Source organism: Anomaloglossus baeobatrachus, chromosome 12 (genome assembly GCF_048569485.1).
Source record: "Anomaloglossus baeobatrachus isolate aAnoBae1 chromosome 12, aAnoBae1.hap1, whole genome shotgun sequence".
NCBI classification, from domain to species: Eukaryota; Metazoa; Chordata; class Amphibia; order Anura; family Aromobatidae; genus Anomaloglossus; species Anomaloglossus baeobatrachus.
The window spans coordinates 59946252-59954031 of record NC_134364.1 but is presented as its reverse complement, the minus strand read 5'-3'; positions in this window follow the sequence as shown (position 1 = coordinate 59954031).

Here is a 7780-nt window from a genome sequence, read left to right as displayed (position 1 = left end):
TGGTCTGGTCTAATCTGTCCTGGTCTGGGCTGTCCTGTCCTGTCCTGGTCTTGTCTGGTCTGCCCTGTCCTGGTCTGGTCTATCCTGGTCTTATCTGTCCTGTTCTGTTCTGGTGTGTCCTATTCTGTCCTTTCCTGATCTCGTCTTTCCTGTCCTGTCTTGGTCTGGTTTGGTGTGTCCTAGTTTGTCGTCTCCTGATCTGGTCTGTTCTGGTCTGGTCTGGTCTTTCCTTGTCCTGTCCTGATCTGGTCTGCCCTGATCTGGTTTGGTCTATTTTGCTCTTTTCTTGGCTGGTCTGTCCTGTCCATGTCTGTTCTGTCCAGGAAAACTTTCCTAGTCTGTCCTTTCTTGAACTCGTCTAGTCTGTCATAGTCTCCCTCTCCTGGCCTTATCTGTCCTGGTCTGGTCTTTCCTGTCCTGGTCTGTGCTGTTCCTGGTCTGTCCTGTCCTAGTCTTTTCTTGATCTCGCCTGGTCTAGTCTATCCCTGGTCTGCTCTGTCCAGGAAAGCTCTGTTCTAGTCTGTCCTCTCCTGATCTCGTCTGTTCTCTCCTGACCTGGTATGTCCCTGATTTCGGTCTGTCCTAGTTTGTCCTCTTCTGATCTAATCTGTCCAAGTCTGTCCTCTCCTGATCTCGACTGTCCTGGTCTGGTCTCTCCTTGTCTGTCCTCTTCTGGTCTGTCCTATTCTATCCTATCCTGATCTCATCTTTTCTGGTCTGATCTCTCCTTATCTCTCCTTTCCTGATCTCGTCTTTCCTGGTCTGGTCTCTCCTAGTCTGTCCTCTCCTGATTTCGTCTGTCCTGGTCTGGTCTCTCCTAGTCTGTCTTATTCTATCCTCTCCTGATCTCGTCTCTCCTGGTCTGTCCTCTCCTAGTCTGTCCTCTCCTGATCTCACCTTTCCTGGTCTGGTCTTTCTTAGCTTGCCCTGTCCTGGTCTGGTCTCTCCTAGTCTGTCCTCTCCTGATCTTGTTTGTCCTGGCCTGGTCTCTTCTAGTCTGTCCTATTCTATCCTCTCCTGATCCCTTCTTTCCTGGTCTGGTCTCTCCTGATGTCATCTGTCCTGGTCTGGTCTCTCCTAGTCTATCCTATTCTATCCTCTCCTGATCTCATCTTTCTTAGTCTGGTCTCAACAAGTCTGTCCTCTCCTAATCTCGTCTGTCCTGGTCTGGTCTCTCCTAGTCTGTCCTATTCTATCCTCTCTTGATCTCATCTTTCTTAGTCTGGTCTCAACTAGTCTGTCCTCTCCTAATCTCGTCTGTCCTGGTCTGGTGTCTCCTAGTCTGTCCTCTTCTGGTCTGTCCTATTCTATCATCTCCTGATCTTTTTTTTCTTGGTCTGGTCTTAACTAGTTTGTCCTCTCTTAATCTCGTCTTTCCTGGTCTGTCCTCTCCTAATCTCGTCTTTCCTGGTCTGGTCTCTCCTAGTCTGTCCTCTCCTGATCTTGTCTGTCATTGTCCTGTCTGCCCTGTGCTGATCTGTTCTATTCTATTTATCTATGACTGTATAACTCCCAGACCTAAAAACTTTAGCGGGCTTTACACGCTACGATATATCTAACAAGATGTCGGCGGGGTCACGTCATAAGTGACGCACATCTGGCATCATTAGTGATATCGTAGCGTGTGACAGCTATGAACGAGCAGAAATACTCACCTTCTCATTCATCGTTGACACTTCGCTCATTTTCAAAAAATTGAACGTTCGGTTGTTCATTGTTCCCGAGGCAGCACACATCGCTCCGTGTGACACCCCGGGAACGATGAACTGCAGCTTACCTGCGTCCCGCCGGCAATGCGGAAGGAAGGAGGTGGGCGGGATGTTTACGTCCCGCTCATCTCCGCCCCTCCGCTTCTATTGGCCGGCCGCTGTGTGACGTCGCTGTGACGCCGAACGTCCTTCCCCTTCAGGAAGTGGATGTTCGCCATCCACAGCGACGTCGTTGGAAGGTAAGTGAGTGTGACGGGGGGTTACAGCATGGTGCGACACAGGCAACAAATTGCCCGTGCCGCACAAATGATGGGAGCGGGTGCGATCACACGACATATTGAAACATGTAAAGCAGGCTTTAGTACGCCCTTTGCTCTGTGTAAATTTTCTTCACTTTAGAAATCATTCTTTCTTTCTCATTTGTATCATCCAGGAAAAAAAAATGAAAGAAATAAAAAGTTGAAATGTAACACAATTTAACAATAAGACAGATTTCCACATTTCTTTTTGTAATTTTCCCGAAATATCTAATCACAACACTGAGATGGTAATTGATTTTCTGAGCTGTTTTTAACACCACAGGGTGCTCAATTAGGTCTCCGAGCAGAAAATAATGAAAGCAATTTTGTTTTACATGTTCTAGAAAAAAAAGTAGATTTTAATTACATCGATGGACCTGACTGGATAGTGAGACTTGTTAGAATCGGCAAACAAAACCGATTTGTCACACACAAGTTCTGCTTCTCATGTGAAAAAATCCCGACAAAGGGGTAAAAACTGGAAAAATATCCACAAAGTGAGAATACAAATGTCACTGGTCCATAGACGTCTTTGAGTCACATCAGATATTTGAGGATGTATTCTTACAAGACACATACAGTACAGACCAAAAGTGTGGACACACCTTCTCATTCACAGAGTTTTCTTTATTTTCATGACTCTGAAAATTGTAGATTCACATTGAAGGCATCAAAACTATGAATTATCACACGTGGAATGAAATACTTAACAAAAAAGGGTGAAACAACTGAAAATATGTCTTATATTCTATGTTCTTCAAAGTAGCCGCCTTTTGCTTTGATTACTGCTTTGCACACTCTTGGCATTCTCTTGATGAGCTTCAAGAGGTAGTCTCCGGAAATGGTCTTCCAACAGTTTTGAAAGAGTTCCCAGAGATGCTTAGCACTTCTTGGCCCTTTTGCCTTCACTCTGCGGTCCAGCTCACCCCAAACCATCTCGATTGGGTTCAGGTCTTGTGACTGTGGAGACCAGGTCATCTGGCGTAGCACCCCATCACTCTCCTTCTTAGTCAAATAGCCCTTACACAGCCTGGAGGGGTGTTGGGGGTCATTGTCCTGTTGAAAAATAAATGATGGTCCAACTAAACGCAAAACGGATGGAATAGCATGCCGCTGCAAGATGCTGTGGTATCCATGCTGGTTCTGTATGCCTTTAATTTTGAAAAAAATCCCCAACAGTGTCACCAGAAAAGCATTCACACACCATCACACCTCCTCCTCCATGCTTCACGGTGGGAACCAGGCATGTAGAGTCAGTTCGTTCACCTTTTCTGCGTCGCGCAAACACACGGTGGTTGGATCCAAAGATCTCAAATTTGGACTCATCAGACCAAAGCACAGATATCCACTGGTCTAATGTCCATTCCTTGTGTTCTTTAGCCCAAACAAGTCTCTTCTGCTTGTTGCCTGTCCTTAGCAGTGGTTTCCTAGCATCTATTTTACCATGAAGGCTGCTGCACAAAGTCTCCTCTTAACAGTTGTTCTAGAGATGTGTCTGCTGCTAGACCTCTGTGTGGCACTGACCCGATCTCTAATCTGAGCTGCTGTTAATCTGCGATTTCTGAGGCTGGTGACTCTGATAAACTTATCCTCCGCAGCAGAGGGGACTCTTGGTCTTCCTTTCCTGGGGTGGTCCTCATGTGAGCCAGTTTCTTTGTAGCGTTTGATGTCTTTTGCCACTGCACTTGGGAAGACTTTCAAAGTTTTCCCAATTTTTCGGACTCACTGACCTTCATTTCTTAAAGTAATGATGGCCACTCGATTTTCTTTACTTAGCTGCTTTTTTCTTGCCATAATACAAATTCTAACAGTCTATTCAGTAGGACTATCGGCTGTGTATCCACCAGGCTTCTGCACAACACAACTGATGGTCCCAACCCCATTTATAAGGCAAGAAATCCCACTTATTATACCTGACAGGGCACACCTGTGAAGTGAAGACCATTTGCGGTGACTACCTCTTGAGGCTCATCAAGAGAATGCCAAGAGTGTGCAAAGCAGGAATGAAAGCAAAAGGTGGCTACTTTGAAGAACCTAGAATATAAGACATATTTTCAGTTGTTTCACACTTTTTTGTTAAGTATTTCGTTCCACATGTGATAATTCATAGTTTTGATGCCTTCAATGTGAATCTACAATTTTCAGAGTCATGAAAATAAAGAAAACTCTGTGAATGAAGGTGTGTCCAAACTTTTGGTCTGTACTGTATGTCATATCCTTAAAGCACCACTCCAATGCTTTAAATCTTAAGTCTCCTGTCCCCGATCTTATACTTACCCTCCAGAGTTTTCATCGTTTATCGGCGTCACTCTGGTCCTGCTGAGCCATCTTGCGTCTTTAGCTTCTGACTGGCCAGAAATCAGGAGTTACATTACAAGCTCTCAATGCAAGTCTATGACAGCCAGTATGAGGATCCCCTAGACTTGTATTGATCAGTGACCTACCTCCATGAAACACTGGAGCTGCTAGCAGGTCACAAATCACAGAAGTCTGATCGGAGCGGCGGCGATAGCAGGAGAAGTGGAGTAATACAGGGAGCTTAGATTTAAAGCACCCCTCCAGCGGTGAAATAAAAAAAAAAAGAAACACTGGAGTGATGCTTTAAGATATATTGTACATAAATGTCCATTAGGGGAGGACATACAATAAATGTCCAATAGAGGAGGCCATACAATAATTATACAATAAGGTAAAGAGTTGCACACTAGTCACAATGTATGGGGGAAATAATGAAAAGCAGAACTGCTATGGGAGTACTAGACTGAAGAATACAATGAACTATCTGAAAAATTGAAAAAATCTTGAAAATGGAATATGCATAACTGTTCTTAGCAGTTATGCATATTCCATTTACAAGTTTTTTCAATTTTTCAGATAGTTCATTGTATTTTTCATTTCAGTATTCCCATAGCAGTTCTGCTTTTCATTATTTCCCCCATACATTGTGGCTAGTGTGCAACTCTTTACCTTATTGTATAGTTATATGTTTTTGAGTTTTGCACCTTGTTCACACCATTGGAGTTCCAGACATATATTCTTTAATTGCCATACAATAATTGTCCAATAGGGGAGGACATACAATAAATATGCAATAGGGGAAGACCTACAAAAAATGTGCAATAGGGGAAGATGCAATAAATGTGCAGTAGGGTAAGACATACAATAGATGTCCAGTAGGGGGAGATGTACAATAAATGTCCAGTAGGGGGAGACGTACAATAAATGTCCACTAGGGGGAGATATTAAATAAATGTCCACTAGGGGGAGACATACAATTAATGTCCACTAGGAGGTGACATGCAATAAATGTCCACTAGGGGGCGACATGCAATAAATGTCCACTAGGGGGCGACATACAATAAGTGTCCAATAGGGGAATACATACAATAAATGTCCACTAGGGGGCGACATACAATAAATGTCCAGTAGGGGAATACATACAATAAGTGTCCAATAGGGGAATACATACAATAAATGTCCAATAGGGGGAGACACAATAAATGTCCAATAGGGAAAGACAATAAATGTCCAATAGGGAAAGACATACAATAAATGTCCAGTAGGGGGAGACATATAATGAATGTCCAATAGGGGAAGACAAAGATCTTGTGTAGCACATTTTGATGTGAAGGGGGGAATATTGGCTGATTACCTTTTAAATTGTGTGTCCTATCTAAGGCAACCCTTTTCCTAGAAGAAAGAGGAGGTGGTAGGACTCAATTGATTTTGTAAATGGAGATTTAATAGGGATATTCCTTAAAGGGGCTACCCCCTACAGGACAACCCCTTCTTAACAGCTCAACATACAATAAATGTCCACTAGGGGGAAACATACAATACATTTCCAATAGGGGGAGACATGCAATAAATGTCCAATAGGGAAAGACATACAATAAATGTGCAATAGGGAAAGACATACAATAAATGTGCAATAGGGAAAGACATACAATAAATGTGCAATAGGGAAAGACAAACAATAAATATCCAATAGGGGAAGACAGATCTTGTGTAACACATTTTGATGTGGAGGGGGGGAATATTGGCTGATTACCTTTTAAATTGTGTGTCCCATGTAAGGCACCCCTTTTCCTAGAGAAAAGAGGAGGTGGTAGGACTTAATTGATTTTGTAAATGGAGATTTAATAGGGATATTCCTTAAAGGGGCTACCCCCTACAGGACAACCCCTTCTTAACAGCTAAACAGGCCATCATCCTATTTGGGGGGGGGGAAATCACCCCCTGGACCAGTGAGGCTTGCATAGGGACTGTGTACACAAAACGGTAATAGATAATTAATCGAGACTGGGACTTTATATTGCTTGTTCAATTCTACTCAGTTGAGGATGAGCTGCAATACCAAACACAGCCATTAGCCAAGGGGGGCGCTGTTTATAGAAAAAAAAATGCTAATTAATATTATCCCTGTAAATGCAAGGTAGTCACCAATCCTGCTGTTTAGACTTCAAGCTTTTTTGACTGTTTTAACCCTTTGCCCTCAATGTGTTGGCAAGTGCAATACAATAATCAGTCTCCCCCCCCAGGAACATAACTGAAATACGTTCTCAGCCCGGTTTCCATGTCATGGCATCGCTTAACACAGGTAGAAGAGGTTTTTTTACTTTTGACCTGAGCAATTTCCTAGGTGTATGAATGAAACATGGCTGACATTGAGGTTACTGACAGATGTCAAGGTCATGGCGTGTCTGCAGGATGGAGGCCGCAGCATCTGTTTGCTTTACAATCACCTCTTGAGAAGATCAGGTCCGGCATCTTAATTATTAAGTCCCGCTATAATATATGCATTCATTGAAATTCGTACACATCAGCGCTCCTCCGCTGCATCGCTCTTTGTCATATCATCCGTCTGACCTTTTGTATACTGCCTGAGCTCTCTGAAGTGCAGACTTGCATATTTTATATACCCACTCTGACTATACAGAAAAAACAGATGTAGCAGAGCTGAATTGTCATTTAACAGTCATCTATCTTATTAACCTGGCAGTCCCATGCAAAATAAGATTTAAAGTAACTGTTCAAATTTGTATTTGACAAATCAACAATACACATGACAATAAGCAACATTATACAATATATCTTATCTGAAAAATCCACTTATTTCCCTCTCATTTCGGGGTAATATCTGTATTCAGTGAAGACTCATATTTCCCATTACTGAGGTAGGAGATTGCAGTTAGTGCTTTTAAAATTCTATGGAGGAGGGAGTAGCTAAATGCCAACACGGACATTCTGCTGCAAGTTCTCTTGAAATTATACTTCACTATAGAACTTTATAAACTGTAACTGTCATTTCAAGAGAACTTGCAGCAGAAGGTCTGTGTCAGTCTCTAGCTCCTCCCTCCTGCATAGGAGATGACATTTGCTGCTTTTAAAATTCTATGGAGCAGAAGCTAAAAGCCAAAACAGACTGTAAAGTTCTCCTTAAATTACACTTTTCTGTAGAAATTTATGAACTGTGTCATTTCAGGGGAACTTGCAGCAGAAGGGCTGTGTCAGCCTCTAGCTCCTCCCTCCTGTATTGGAGATAACATTTGCTGCTTTTAAAACTCTATGGAGCAGAAGCTAAAAGCCAACACAGACTGTAAAGTTCTCCTTAAATTACACTTTTCTGTAGAAATTTATGAACTGTATCATTTCAGGGGAACTTGCAGCAGAAGGTCCGTGTCAGTCTCTAGCTCTTCCCTCCTACATAGGAGATAACATTTGCTGCCTTTAAAATTCTATGAAGCAGGAGAAGCTAAAGGCCAACACAGA